A 16,509-nucleotide genomic window follows, 5' to 3' on the forward strand; every position below is an offset into this window, starting at 1 on the left:
AAACACATATGTAAAAGTTTAAATAAGGTATTGTAAAATAGTAACCAATATATAAAAAGTATTATACATCATGACCAAGATGGGTTTTTTCCCTAGGAATTCAAAGGTGGTTTCACATTTGAAAACCAATAAATGTAATTTACTGTATTACAGACCAAAGAAGAAAAAGAATGTTATAGTAGATTCAGAAAAAAAGTTGATAATTTTCAGTACCCATTGGTGATTTAAATAAACAGTAATTTAAAAAAATTTAACAAGCCAAAAATAGAAGACATCTCTTTGTCTTGAATCTGGGCTTGTCTTTGTGACTTTCTTGACCAATAGAAGATGATAGAAGTGACATTCTGGGACTTCTAGGATTGATCATAAGAAGACTTGAAACTTCCACCCAAGCTTTTCTGAACCTTGCCATCTATCTAAAGTCAACTATCCTGAGACTACCATGCTGTAGAGGACATAGGTGCGTGCTGTGGTGAATTCTCCCAAATGAGCCCAGCCTTCCAGCCACCCCCACCAAGAAGATACATGTTAGAGAAGCCATCCACCAGCTGAATACCTCAAAGTTACCTCCTTCAATATTATATGAAAAAAAAGAATTTCTCAGGGCTATGTTCACTAAAAATATAGCAATTGATGAAAAGTCAAGTACATCTTGTATTTAAATAGGATGGGGTGACAAATGTTACCAATTATTTTCTGAGTAGCTATGGAAGATCTGAGATGTCAGAAACTGCTACAATTACACAATTCATCTATTTCCTTCACTAGAACAGGAGTTGGCAAACATTTTGTGCAAAGTCTCAGACAGTAAATAGTTTAGACTTTGTGAGTCAAGAGGCCACAAAGGATATTATATATAAATTACATAAGTGAGAAAACAAACTTATAAAAATTTTTATTCAGAATTCAAAGTATGGGAATTCCCTGGCGGTCCAGCGGTTAGGACTGCGCTTCCACTGCCGAGGGCCCAAGGTTCGGTCCCTGGTCGAGGGATCTAAGGTGCTGTGAGCCGTGTGGAGTGACCAAAAAATATATATATATATCTATATATATATAAAATGTAATAATCATAATAGAGTATAATTTTTTGTAATACAGGTCTTCTAATGAGATGAATGGAATTATTTTGGTAATGACTGCTGAGTTGGGGGTCAAAATTAGTGTGCCTGTCATCAAATAAATCGCAAATGTTTGTCTATAGAGAACGTTCTTATCTCACAGGCCATACAAAAACAGGCAGCAGGCCAGACTTGGCTCACAGGCTGTATCTTGCCAACCCCTGCACTGCAGTATGAAAAAGCTGAGTACCTTCCTTGAAGCTTCTCTGCACAAGGTCATTTTGTTGCTGTTTTACATGCTCTTCTGTTGGCTTGGGGCAGAGCAGGGCAAATCCACAAACATTGGCTGGGTACTTTTATGTGATTGCTGAGATATATGGGTAAGGCAACAAGAAAATTTGCCCTTCAGGCTTTTCTTTACTTTTTTTCACATTTTTCGACTTTCCTTAAGACCTCCTTCAGAAAGCTTCCCCACCTCTCTGGCATAGAGTCTTAGAATTGACTCTAACCCCTTAAAAACAATAATTTGGGCCTTAAGACTCAGGTGAATCATTCTCCAACTATAATATCTCTAACCAAGTTTAGGTATCTTTACTGTAAAAAAATTTTGTTTTCCAATCTCAATCATTTAAGTTGTGATTTAAATTGCTTTGAATTTAATTAAAATAGAGAACAGTTACTTCTAGGCAAGTATCCTCTCATTACCTGCAGGATAGCCCTAGATATCCATTTCCATCTCTTCCTCTAAGTGTGTGACAACGTCTCCTTGACTACAGGAAGTGTGTTGCTAAGAAGCACATTGCTGTACTGGATCTAAGACAAAAACCAACACTACAGGGCTTCCCTGGTGGCGCAGTGGTTGAGAGTCCGCCTGCCGATGCAGGGGACATGGGTTCGTGACCCGGTCCGGGAGGATCCCACATGCCGCGGAGCGGCTGGGCCCGTGAGCCATGGCCGCTGAGCCTGCGCATCCGGAGCCTGTGCTCCGCAATGGGAGAGACCACAACAGTGAGAGGCCCGCATACCAAAAAAAACAAAAAACAAAAAATACCCAACACCATCAATGAAATAGTTATCGCATATAGCTATTTCCTACCTGCAATTAGCCATGGGGTTTTTGTTAAAACCCAACAGACTCCATCTGGAAAACAATATGATTTGAGATGAATCAACATCCTTAGAAAACTTCCAGTAACTCCTACTAAAAATTGTACAGTATCATTAAATCAATTCATGTGCTGCTAGCAAACACTCTTTAGACAACTGAATTTAGGTACTTTACAACGGAAACAGAACTATATTAGAAAAAACAGCATTTTAACTGTCATTACTAAGCATCCTCCCATTCTCCCACTTTATTTCTTTGCATTCATTTTGCCCCAAATGAATTTTACTATTACTTGGGATTTGAGAACTAAATTGTTTTTGAAATTTCTTACTATTATTTGGGATTTGAGAACTAAATTGTTTTCTTACTGTTATTTGGGATTTGAGAACTAAATTACTTACTATTATTTGGGATTTGAGAACTAAATTGTTTTCGAAATTTCTAGTACACAATTTGTCTGAAATAATAGAGTACAGTGATGCATAAGGTACAGAAAAGTTTAAGGTACAAAATTAGCAAATATTTATGCAAATGAATAACCTAAAAGTGGGATTTCTTCATTTTTTTTTCTATGCCCAGAAATTCAAAGGTGCTCATATCTATTTTTCCTTCAGACTCTCTACATAGTGTTTTATCATGTATTATGACCTTCTAATGAGTGAGTTATCTTGTGTGTGCATCTTATCTCCCTTACCAGGGACCTTCCCTGTCCCGTGTCCACATTTTTCCATATGCAGCACTAGAATAATGATGGGTCAAATTAGGTTGATTAAATCACCAGCTCCAGTGAGTTCCTGAGCATTTTTGCTCTGCTGATAAGGCAATGAAAATATTGCTATGAACATTGTCTGCTTTCATAACAGGATTACATCTTGGCTGCAGCTGACTATACCTTAACTTTGGGGTGGGCCTTTTCTTTGGAACATATCAGTTAGGACTCCAAGGAACACAGCGTGCTTTACTCACCTAACATGTTACTATGTCATCCTCTTTTTGCTGGAACATGTTCTCTTATGAGAACAATAAGCTTTTCAAAATGTTTTGTTGTGGATTTTTTGTTTTTGTTTGTTTGTTGGCTTGTTTTCGTCTCAGCGAAGATGCATTCGTATGTGTAAGCCTAGGCACGATAGTTCCTAAGAGCACAACAGTATTTGTTTACTTCTAAAGGGCCGATTCATCATTGCTAGCTGCTGGCTTTGTTTGTTGCCTGGGAATGGAATTCAGGAACTGCACAATTATGAGTGTTTTCATGAAAGGACACATACATGTTCTATAATTTTATTTACCATTTCCATATTACTTCATCAGGATTGCTCCATTTGCCTCTGTGTGCTCTGGGAGGGATGGCTCAGTCTTAAAAGTAATCATACATGGCAAGGAGATCTTTGCTAATCATTTGATTTTTAAGTGAATTTCATTTGCAGTATCTGGACTATCTCACTCTGCTCTGAATTTTCCCAGAGCAATTTATTTGCATCTCTTTTATGACCTTTAGTATGTGTTGTGGGCTGAATTATGTTCCCTCAAAATTCATGTTGATGCAGATAGCCAATAGGCACATGAAAAGATGCTCAATATCCCTAATTATTAGAGAAATGCAAATCAAAACTACAATGAGGTATCACCTCACACTGCTCAGAATAGCCATCATCAAAAAGTCTACAAACAATAAATTCTGGAGAGGGTGTGGAGAAAAGGGAAAACTCCTACACTATTGCTGGGAATGTAAATTGGTGCAGCCACTACTGAGAACAGTATGGAGGTTCCTTAAAACACTAAAAATAGAGTTACCATTTGATCCAGCAATTTCACTCCTGGGCATATATTTGGAGAAAACTCTAATTTGAAAAGATACTTGCACCCCAATGTTCACAGCAGCATTATTTACAATAGCCAAGACATGGAAACAACCTAAATATCCATCAACAGATTAATGGATAAAGAAGATATGGTGTATGTATGTGTGTGTATATATATATATATATATATATATATATAATGGAATATTACTCAGCCATTAAAAAAGAATGAAATAATGCCATTTAGAGCAACATGGATGAACCTAGAGATTATCATATTAAGTCAAGTAAGTCAGACACAGAAAGACAAATATCATATGATATCACCTATATGTGAAATCTAAGAAAATGATACAAATGAACTTCTAAGAAAATGATACAAATGAACTTATTTACAAAACAAAAATAGACTCACGGATATAGAAAACAAACTTATGGTTACCAAAGGGGATAACAGTGTGTATGTGGGGTAAGTTAGGAGTTTGGGATTAACAAATGCACACTACTATATATAAAATAGATAATCAACAAGGACTTACTGTATAGCACAGGGAACTATACTCAATATCTTGCAATAACCTACAATGGAAAAGAATCTGGAAAATTATATATATATATATATATATATATATAAAGCAGAATCACTTTGCTGTACACTTGAAAACTAATACAACATTGTAAATTATACGTCAATAAAAAAAATTCATATGTTGAAGTCCAAATCTCTAGCACCTCAAATTATGGCTGTATTTGGAGACAGCGTCTTTAAAGAGCTAATTAAGGTAAAATGCAGTCATTAGGGTGGGCCTTAATTCAATATGACTGGAATCCCTATTAGAACAGATTAGGATGCAGGCATGCAGAGAAGGAAGGCCATGTGAAGACACAGGTAGAAGGCTGCCATCTGTAAGCCAAGGAAAGAGGCCTCAGAAGAAACAAACTCTGTCAACACCTTGAGCTCAGACTTCTAGCCTTCAGAACTGTAAAAAAATAATTTCTTTGCTTAAGCTGCCCAGTCTATGGTATTTTGTTATGGCAGCCCTGGAAAACAAATATAGTATGCCACCTTGGGCAACAGTTATTTATGCATATATACTAGCTCCTAGATATTAACCTTATGAATTCTTTGGAATCAAAGTCCATGTCATAAATATTCATGTCCTCTACAATGCACTCCTTTGCAGACAGTACATATTTAATAAATATAAACTCAGTGAATACATTTATTAATTAATTATAAAATATGGAAATGGTATGAGATTTATTTACAAAAATATTTTGAAACAAGCTTAGAAATACACGTTTAAAAAGACATTTATTTAAATACAGTACTAAGGAAAAGGATTTAATGGTATTATTATCTTTTGCAATGAATAATACCTATTATCATGTTATGATCTTGAGAGGGATTTAATATATGTGATTATTATATTAGTTTCCTATTGCTGTAACAAAATAGTGGCTTAAAACAACATGAATTTATTCTCTTACAGTTCAAGAAGCAGAAGTTTAAAATCAAGGTGTTGGCAGGACCAGTTCTTTATGGAGGCTTTAGGAGAGGATCTGTTTTCTTCCCTTTGCCGTCTGCATTCTTAGGCTTCTGGCTCCTTCCTCCATGTGCAAAGGGCATCTCTCTGACCTCTGGTTCTGCCATCACATCTCCTTTTTCTGATTTTGGTCCTCCTACCTCCCTCTTATAAAAATTCTTGTGATTACATTGGGCCTACCCAGATTACCCATTATAATCTCTCCAGCTCAAAATCTTTAATTTAATCATATCTGCTATGTTTCTTTTACCATGTAAGGTAACATATTCATAGGTCCTAGGAATTATGCATGTACATCTTTGGAGGACCAATAGTCAGCCTGCCACAAACTTGGGCAGGCTCTGGGGCTAGTAATGCTGTAATAGAGGTAAGTGAAGAGGCCAAGACAGCCTCAGGGACTGCACAGAAAAGGAAAGGGAGAAGGGAACTTACTATGAAGTGAGTACCAGGAAAGACAGCTGGGCAGGCTGAGGGCCAGTGTGTAAAAAGACATGTCAAGCTCAGGTGTGATCTAACCATATGGAAGTAAAGATTACTCTCAGTTTCCATCAGGCTCTCTATCACAGTAAATTAACTTTTAATTTATTTAGTGGGATGGAGACGTGGAAAGTATGTGTCTGCTAAATTTGAAAATTAATTCCATTCGGACCATGAATTCTGGCAGTCATTCCAGGTCAATGTCCTAAAAAGCATTTAACTGTACAGAGATATCATTTTTAAAACACTATTTGATGTAGCTTTATCACTTTTAATAGAGCTGCTGAGAAATGACACCATTAAATTTCAGAGATCTTTATATAATAATTGTATCTTTGTAGGAAACATAAAGTTTAATAATTAATTCAGAGACCATGATCAATTAGGTATTCTAGGTGGGATGTTATGCAAATACTAAACAAATACAAATAAGTAAAAACCAAAGCAATATTGGTTTTGGAAAAAAATGGTGAATTTGGGTTTTTTGTTGTAGCTTTGTTTTGTTTTGTTACAATTTCCCTGATCCATTCTCTTCCTCATTAAGTCCCACCTTATAGCCATAGGAAGTGAACATACTTTATGAATCTCTTTGATCTTTTTACCAGTATTTATTTACCAACTATAGAGTTTTAAGTTTCTTATTAAATATAAAATTAAATCATATACTTATGACCTAGAGAATGTTAAACCTACTAAAAAGTGGGCATCTGAATAACTTTGAAACCCTTAAAGTATAACATGTATACCAAACATCATCAGAACTTTTTAAAACAGTCTCTGTTATATATATATACACACATATATATGAATAAATAGACAAACTTCAATATTCTATATCACTGGGTAGAGTAGCAAATAGGAGTTCTTTTCCAGTTTTTTTAAAAGTCTTTATTAAATTTGTTATAATATCACTTCTGTTTTATTTTATGTTTTGGTTTTTTGGCCGTGAGGCATGTGGGATCTTAGCTCCCCGACCAGGGATCAAACCTGAACCCCCTGCATTGGAAGGTGAAGTCTTAACTACTGGACCATCAGGGAAGTTCCTTTTTTCCCAGTTTTAACTCTTTAATAGATGAATAACCATAAACAGCTCATATAACTGCTCTAAGCCTTAGTTTCCTCCTCTGAAAAATGAAGGGATTGAATTAGGGGATTGCTTCAATCACTCTGACTCTTGAGTTCTATGATTTTAAGTCTGTGTGTCCTCATTACCCACATAGTAAAATCTCACTGTGGTGAATTTCATATAAGCTTTACAATTTTTAGTCAAAATAAAATGTTAGATGAGAATTCAATACTAGAATTCACATATTGTTCCTATAGAACCTAGAGACTAAACAGCCAAAAGAGAGAGATTATTAAGGGAAAAGAAAGTCTTGGAGCCCTTTATTAAAAAGGAAGGAACATCAATTTCCTTCTGTCCCAGTCTGTCTTCTTACAAGCTCCTGGATGCTGCCTGTGTAGTGGGTACTCTGGGAATTCAAGCATATTTTCCCAGTAAGAGTTGAAATATAAGTGAGGCAAGAAAGCAAAAATGGAAGAATGGTTGTTAGTTGACATTTTTGACAAAAGAATTCGAGAACTACATATGAGCGTGATATTAGTTTTACAATGCAAAGAGCACACAAACAAGCTATTTTGACCATGTGTGACAAAGACCAAGAAAAGCATTTATAAAGAAGCATTCAGGGACTTCCCTGGTAGTACAGTGGTTGGGAACCCGCCTGCTAGTGCAGGGGACGCGGGTTCGATCCCTGGTCCAGGAGGATCCCATGTGCTGTGAAGCAACTAGGCCCATGCGCCACAGCTACTGAGCCCAAGTGCCGCAACTACTGAAGCCCGTGCGCCTAGAGCCCGTGTTCTGCAACAAAAGAAGCCACCACAATGAGAAGCCCGTGCACCACAATGAAGAGTAGCCCCCGCTCACCGCAACTAGAGAAAGCCTGTGTGCAGCAACGAAGACCCGATGCAGCCAAAAATTTAAAACTTAAAAAAAAAAAAAACAAGAAGAAGCATTGAGAGTATAGAGCCCACAGAAGACTGTGAGCCATTAGCAGAGGCAGAGAAATTTTGTTATGGCAAACTCTTTTTTGTAATTGTTTTCTTATAATTACATATTTAACTATAAATGCTCCCTTACCTGGCTGAGACATGTCTGGCTTGGCCACCTGCACTGGGTACCCCTAGCACCCACTGGCTGTGTGTTGAAAAGACCAAAGCATGTTTGCAGAGAAGAACAGATGGGTGCATATGCCCGTAGGCAGTTCTGTCTTCCCAGAAGAACCAGCTTGTTCTGGCAGAAGGGTTTAGAAAATGAGCTGAAGGAATCACTGTATTCAGACAAAGCAAAAACATCACCAATTTCCCCTTTCACATGCATAACTGGAAGCTATATCCTTTAGTCCTCTTAATTACAAAAAGCCAGTAAACATATCTACAGCATATCTACCGTTTTCTATAACCAACTGAGAATGACTTTCATTAGATTTCATAGTTAATGAACTGGGTGTCTGGGAATTAGGGTGGGGGAAAGCATCTTTATTTCACTCAAGAATGTCTAAAATAAAACAAATTTGGCCACAGATGCTACTAAAAGCCTATTAAAAATAACATATCCCCTGACCACTAACCAAAGTTTGACCCATGATGAAGACCATAGTTTTACAGACAAAACAAATGCAAAATTTAAGCTATTACCTAATTATTTTTACCAAAGGCATCATCTGAGCTGCTTAGACCACAAATATTTGCTTTTTTCCTCTCTAAATCAGGTATATAATGTGGAAAATCTAGGTAATTTCCATTATCACATGGTAGGAAGTCTACAGTTTTTCAGGAAAAACCACATTCTCTAGTGAGCTCCAAATAAGAAAATGTCATTCATTCATTTTTCTGACTTGTTACTCATCACCTCATCACTGACCTCAGGGACAAGTGTGGCACATTTACTAATGGACAGATATTCTTCCTGAGACCTGGTATGCCAATTACAAGGGAAGCTAGAGAACATAAAACCAAAAGAACATAGGCAATCAGTCCTGAACATAGTTGCTCAGAATCTGCTTAAGGCAAGCTGAGAGATACAGGCAGAAGTCCAAGTTGCCCAAACACTTTTGCAGCTTTGCAGTATCATAGAACTTTAGGTCTCAAAAGGTAGGCTGATATCCCAACACCCAAGTGTGAGGCACTCATGAGGGACAAGATCCAACTCTCTCATGGCCTGGCTTGCCCCAGTGGTGAGGCTTACAGTGTCCATGAAGAGAGATAAATGGCATATCCTGCAGGCAATTGCATACCTATGAATATTAGATATTCATATATCTGTGGATATCATTCCCTTAGTATTAACTATTAGATATTCACATTATTAATTTTGTTCTTCTGAATGCAGTTTTTGAAAATGATTGAGAAGCAGGGTCTTCAAGTTTAAACATCTTATAGTAGAAACCTGAGTATGGCTAGGTTATGTTTCTAACTAAGGGCAGATCAATAGGCTTTCAAATCAACTGAAACTAGTGATGATCTTCTATGAGTGCTGAAGAGCTGACCTAGGACTCAAGGCCACCAGATATCTGCATGAAGGAACAATAAAGCCTAGGTCCCCAAACTTTTGGGTACCAGGAACTGGTTTCGTGGAAGACAATTTTTCCAAGGACCAGTGGTGGGGGAATGGTTTTGGGATGATTCAAGAGCATTACATTTATTGTGCACTTTATTTCTGCTATAATAATAATACATCATAATATATAATAATACATTGTAATATACATTATATAATATATTATAATATATAATGAAATAATTATACAACTCACCATAATGCAGAATCAGTGGGAGCCCTGAGCTTGTTTTCCTGCAACTAGATGGTCCCATCTGGGGGTGATGGGAGACAGTGACACCCGAAGTGTGTTGCTTAGGTCCAGTCTACTCCGTAATCTTGTTCTGGTTGCTGTCACTGCAGAAAACCCTGCTTCACAAAGACAGGATGTTGGAAATGGAGGCAGGCTTTTCAGTGCTTTTGTGGCAATCTCAGGATATTCCACCTTGACTTTAATCCAGAACACATGGAGATTTGAAGTTGTCTCACACATACTTTTAAGGCCACCGTCATTTGTGATCTCAAGCAGTTGATCCTCTTATGGCATGGACAAAGTTGCTTCACCTGGCTTATTCAGAAATGGATTGCGGATCCATTCCTTCCCAGTTCTGGGGTCTTTTGCGGTTGGGAAGTAATCCTCAAACTCCTTTGAAAGCTGAGACAGGTGATCATGCACCAGCTAGGAGAAAGAAGGCCCTGGCTCAGTCCCTTTCAAAATCTCTGCAAATGTTTGAAATGTCAAATATCCCAGTGTTCACTCGTCGCCCCCATAATTCCAGTTTGGCTTTGAATGCAGCTAGTTCATTGAGCCGGTTGAATAGGTCACACAAGTAAGCACGTTTTTTATTTTATTTTTTTTAATTTTAATTTTTTCGGCTGCATTAGGTCTTGGTTGCTGCACGCAGGCTTTCTCTAGTTGCGGCGAGCGGGGGCTACCCTTCATTGTGGTCTGCGGGCTTCTCATTGCTATGGCTTCTCTTGTTCCAGAGCACAGGCTCTAGGCACGAGGGCTTTAGTAGTTGTGGCTTGCGGGCTCAGCAGTTGTGGTTTGAGGGCTCTAGAGTGCAAGCTCAGTAGTTGTGGCATACGGGCTTAGTTGCTCTGTGATATGTGGGATCTTCCTGGACCAAGGATCGAACCTGTGTCGCCTGGATTGGCAGGTAGATTCTTAACCACCGCACCACCAGGGAAGTCCAAGTAAGCAAGTTTTGCAACCCATTCTGTGTCACTGAAATGTGCTGCCGGTGGTGACTTTTTCTAAAATAAATCTTTGGAGCAGCTCTCGTAACTCAAAAACTCTGGCCAGTGATCTGCCTTTAGAAAGCCATCTCACTTCTGTGTATAAGAGAAGACATGTGTGATCTGTGTCCATCTCCTCACAGAGCTGCACAAACAGATGTGAGTTAAGGGCATGTACTTTAATGTGGTTGATAATTTTAATCACATCCTGCAAAACACTGTTAAGTTCAGGTGTCATTTTTCGGCTAGCCAGCATTTCTCTATGGATGACACAGTGTGTAGACTCACATTCAGAAGCGACCTCTTTGACCCGAGCAGTGAAATCAGAAAGCTGTCCAGTCATGTAGCCGCTCCGTCTGTGTATATACCGACACAAAACGACCAGTTCGGTTTTCCTGATATGGAATCATTCAAAGACTTGAATAGTTCTGTAGCTGTGGTGTTGGTTGGCGACAGAAGTGCACGTAACATATCCTCATGCACATACTCCTGAAAAATATATCACACAAAAACAAGCATTGTTGCCTTGTTGTCAACATCGGTAGACTCGTCAACCTGGATTGCATACCACGGTGACACATTAATCCTCTCTAATAATTGTGCCTCAATATCCTCTGCTATTTCATCAACTTGTTTAGTTATGGTGCTATGTGAGAGAGGAACATGTGCCACCTTTTGAACTGCAGCCTCTCCTGAAAGTTCACAACAAATGTCCTTAGCAGCAGGCAGGATCAACTCTTCACCAATAGTAAAGGGCTTCTTAGCTTTAGCAATGTGGTTAGCCACTAAGAATGATGCTCTCAGTGCAGACACTCATCTTCGCTAGGGTTAGCTTGTGGGATTACCAAAACTGTGACTGAGACAAGTGCGCAGTGTGGGAAAGAGGTGCGGACGGGAGTGGTAAATAAAATAATGCGCGGGTCACATGTGGACTAAAATAAGTGTGGGATTCTGACTTAAAGCCTGCCACCAGATGCAGCTGTACAATTGAAATACATCAACTTACTTGCCACTATAAAGCCTGCCACCAGACGCAGCTTAATTGTCACTTGCCACTCACTGATAGGGTTTTGATGTGAGTCTGCAAGCAATTGATTTATTATGGTCTCTGTGCAGTCAAACCTCTCTGCTAATGATAATCTGTATTTGCAGCCACTCCCCAGCGCTAGCATCACCGCCTCAGCTCCACCTCAGATCATCAGGCATTAGATTCTCATAAGAAGCGCACAGCCTAGATCCCTCGCACGCCAGTTCACAGTACAGTTTGAGCTCTTATGAGAATCTAATGCCACCACTGATCTGACAAGAGGCAGAGCTCAGGCGGTACTGCGAGCAATGGGGAACGGCTGTAAATTCAGATGAAGCTTCACTCACTCACCCATTACTCACCTCTTGCTGTGTGTCCCAGTTCCTAACAGGCCAAAGACAGGTACCGGTCCATGGCCCGGGGGCTGGGGACCCCTGCAATAAAGCACTGTCATATTGGAGGTCACCCACCTTCAAGCTACCAGTTAAGCTTCACCCTCGATGTAGCATATTATTCAAACAGAAAAAGAGAGAGTTTTAATAATATTTCATCCTTGCTTTTTATTTTTCTTTAAAATGGATTGAAATTTCCCTGTTATTTCATTTTGCGTGTGTGTATATGCATGTGTGTGTACTGCGAAAACTGAGTCCAGAAAGGTAACAGAGAGATTGAATTAGAAATAATTTCTTCATTCCCAAACTGTTCTCCAAGATGCCTAAGCAACTAGATACTTCCGTTAAAACCAGTGATTGAGATCAGGGAGGACAAACAACTGATTAAATTTTCATCTAGTTATATGCTTCTGCCTAAAAAAGCTACCAGTAAATAGTCTCAACTATCTCATATGCAAAATGGTACGTCTCAAGGTGCAATTTCAAAATTCCTTCTAAAGATAAGCCATTGAGCAACAAAATCAACAAATTATCTGCTGCTAAAAGACGGGCAAAAATTACATTTTCTTCCATGTGACATCAGACAGAAATCACTCAAATTCAAAATAAGACATTAGCTCTGTGAAGTAACCAGATTAGATGTTTGTCTATTGCATTAGAGAAGCAAAGCAGCAGGACTGCTGTTGCATGTTCGTAGGTCAGTATGCAGCTCCTTGGAGATGTTGATCTGGAAATATAATAATTTAAAATCAGAAAGATTATCCAACCTTTTACTGGAGAAGAAAAAAGGACAATGATTTTTCTCTACAATACTGGTTCAGTTCTTAGATATATTTTAAATTTTATTTAAAATTTTCTGTAAAATTTTTATATGTAGCACTCCATATAATATATCCATAAAATAAATAAAGATTCAAGGTAATAGTGTGCTAATGAGCTTTAAAGAAACCAAAGGTATCTTCTATTCAAATACATGAAAGCTTTTGTTAACATTGTACTTGTTTTCATAGAAATGCTAGAAAAGCTTTTCTACCAAATTCCCCTTTTCAACATACAATTTGCCTCTACTCTTGTAACATGAGCTTTCCCCGTTATGCTGCAAGAACCAAAGGTCCAATCGGTGAAAAGATTTCATAATATTTAAGCAGATGTTTAAACATCTGCTTCTGAGTAAACAAACAACAAGTGAGCAGGCCTTTCAGAGAGGTTCCCCACATGAAATTAGTTTCCATCATGTGACATTGCTTACTCTGTGCTGAGCAGTCACTTATGCATATTGGAAGGTATGGCCAGAGGCCTGAAATAACTCAAAGGTGAGACATGCTTTGGCCACAGACAATGTTCACGATGACTATGTAGGGCAACTGACAATGCTGGGGTCAGAGCAGACTGCAGGTGGGTTAAGTCTCATGTTTATGAGCATGACTTAGTAAAAAGGAACCAGAAGATTTTACTACAGGCTGAGCAGACTACACACAACGAACGTCAGGATCAAGCAGAGTGAAGGAAGGAAAGCTGGCTTCCCTGGAGACAGCCTGAGAGCTGCTTGCCAGTCCCTGAAGGGGAGGCTGATGTAATGATGTATAACCTTCAGGTCACTGAGCTGCAGAGAACGGCCCAAGGGGCCCTTGGCAAAGATGGTGCTGCTTTCATCTGGTCTCATGTGGAAACATGTAAGTGGGAAATCAGAACTGAAATGGTTGGCTACTTAGGAACAAGACAACCTGGGTGTTTTATCTGCTGTAAGTGTGCTCTGGGTGTGCCCATGCCCATGTTCTGGTCCTTGAAGGTCTCAGCGTGGCGCCAGTGTGGTGGTTAATGGGACCTTTCATGGCTCCAGGAAAGAGCTCCAGACTGGGAGTTCGAGATATATAATAACTCACCTGTGAGCCAGACCCCACCTCTCCACTCAAGTTCCATCTCCCAGAGTCTCACCTCAGCCCTTCATTCTCAACCCCTTTGTCTCGGCACTGGGCCAGTTGCTCATGTCCTTCCCAAGGTCATTCAAGGTCTCCTAAATTATCTTCCTGTCTCTGGTCTCTCATCTTTTCATTCCATCCTTCAAGAATTATCTTTTCAAGGTTACATTTGGTTTTTGAATACAAAAGTAAGACATGTAATACATGTCTGTAATAGAAGAGATGTTAAATATAAAAAAAGAAAATCACTCATAATCCCACTGTTATCTTTTAATGTATATGAAATAAGTGAAACTCCTTCCTTCTCTCCTTTCTCTTTAGCATGCAGCTCTGTAGTCACCATCAAGAGATCATTTTATATTCTTCCAGATTTTATTCTATGCTTATATGAATATATATTTTTGTTGATTTTTTTCCCCAAATGAAGACAGAATCAGGTTATGAATATGGTTTTGCAATGTGCTTTTTGTTTTACTTATAGTGAATATTTTTCCAAGTCCATACATATGAATCTACAACTTTCTTTTTAATTGCTATATGAATTTCCTTTAATGAATATTCTATATTGATTTAAACATTTTCCTATTAATTGAGAATTCTGCTTGTTTTTGGCTAATAAACAACACTGCAATGAATGAGCATCCATGGACATTTATTTTGTGTATAATTAAGCTAGTACTTCTGTAGGATAGACCCCTAGAAGTAGAATTTCTAGTGAAATGTCTAGGTCAAATGTCATGCATATTTTACTTTTGATAGCTAATGTTAATTTGCCTTACAAAAAGCTACATCTGATGGAGGAGCTTCAAGATGGCAGAAGAGTAACAGGTGGAGATCACCTTCCTCCCCGCAGATACATCAGAAATACATCTACATGTGGAACAACTCCTACAGAACACCTACTGAATGCTGGCAGAAGACCTTAGACCTCCCAAAAGGCAAGAAACTCCCTCACGTACCTGGGTAGGGCAAAAGAAAAAAGAAAAAACAGAGACAAAAGAATAGGGACGGGAGCTACACATCTGGGAGGGAGCTGTGAAGGAGGAAAGGTTTCTACATACTAGGAAGCCCCTTCGCAGGCGGAGACTGCGGGTGGCGGAGGTGGGGAGCTTCGGAGTCACGGAGGAGAGCGCAGCAACAGGGGTGTGGAGGGCAAAGCGGAGAGATTCCCGCACAGAGGATCGGTGCCGACGGGCACTCACCAGCCAGAGAGGCTTGTCTGCTCACCCGCAGGGGCGGACGGGGCTGGGAGCTGAGGCTCAGGCTTCGGAGGTCGGATCCCAGGGAAAGGACTGGGGTTGGCAGCGTGAACACAGCCTGAAGGGGGCCTGTGCGCCACAGCTAGCTGGGAGAGAGTCTGGGGAAAAGTTTGGAGCTGCCGAAGAGACAAGAGATTTTTTCTTGCCTCTTTGTTTCCTGGTGCGCGAGGAGAGGGGATTAAGAGCGCTGCTTAAAGGAACTCCAGAGACGGGCGCGAGCCGCGGCTAAAAGCGCGGACACCGGAGACGGGCATGAGACGCTAAGGCTGCTGCTGCCGCCACCAAGAAGCCTGTGTAAAAGCACAGGTCACTCTCCACACCTGCCCTCCCGGGAGCCTGTGCAGCCCGCCACTGCCAGAGTCCCGGGATCCAGGAACAACTTCCCGGGGAAAACGCACGGCGCGCCTCACGCTGGTGCAACGTCAGGCCGGCCTCTGCCCCCGCAGGCTCGCCCCGCATCCTTACCCCTCCCGCTCCCCAGCCTGAGTGAGCCAGAGCCCCCGAATCAGCTGCTCCTCTAACCTCGTCCTGTCTGAGCGAAGAACAGAGGCCCTCAGGCGACCTACACGCAGAGACTAGTCCAAATCCAAAGCTGAACCCCGGGAGCTGAGCGAACAAAGAAGAGAAAGGGAAATCTCTCCCAGCAGCCTCAGGAGCAGCGGATTAAATCTCCACAATCAACTTGATGTACCCTGCATCTGTGGAATACATGAATAGACAACGAATCATCCCAAAACTGAGAAGGTGGACTTTGGGAACAATGAGATATATATATATATTTTTAACCTTTTAGTCTTTTTGTGAGCGTGCATATGTATGCTTCTGTGTGTGATTTTGTCTGTATAGCTTTGCTTTTACCATTTGTCCTAGGGTTCTGTCTGTCCATTGCTTTTTTTTTAATTACTTAAAAATTTTTTTCTTAATAATTTTTTAAAATAAATTTATTTTATTTTACTTTATTTTATTTTATCTTCTTTCTTTCTTTTTTCTCCCTTTTATTCTGAGCCGTGTGGAGGACAGTCTCTTGGTGCTCCAGCCAGGTGTCAGGGCTGTGCCACTGAGGTGGGAGAGCCAAGTTCAGGACAC

General features: G+C 39.8%; 1 long non-coding RNA gene across 1 annotated transcript in view; it reads right to left on the minus strand.

Annotated features, from left to right (window-relative positions):
* LOC125961897 (uncharacterized) overlaps window positions 1-16,509 on the minus strand; it is a 141,858-nt gene that overhangs the window by 49,074 nt on the left and 76,275 nt on the right. Inside the window, exon 4 of the long non-coding RNA XR_007473000.1 lies at window positions 9,805-12,972. This is a non-coding gene — a long non-coding RNA (uncharacterized LOC125961897). The remainder of the gene's footprint in view (window positions 1-9,804; window positions 12,973-16,509) is intronic.

Source organism: Orcinus orca, chromosome 18 (assembly GCF_937001465.1).
Source record: "Orcinus orca chromosome 18, mOrcOrc1.1, whole genome shotgun sequence".
NCBI classification, from domain to species: domain Eukaryota; kingdom Metazoa; phylum Chordata; class Mammalia; order Artiodactyla; family Delphinidae; genus Orcinus; species Orcinus orca.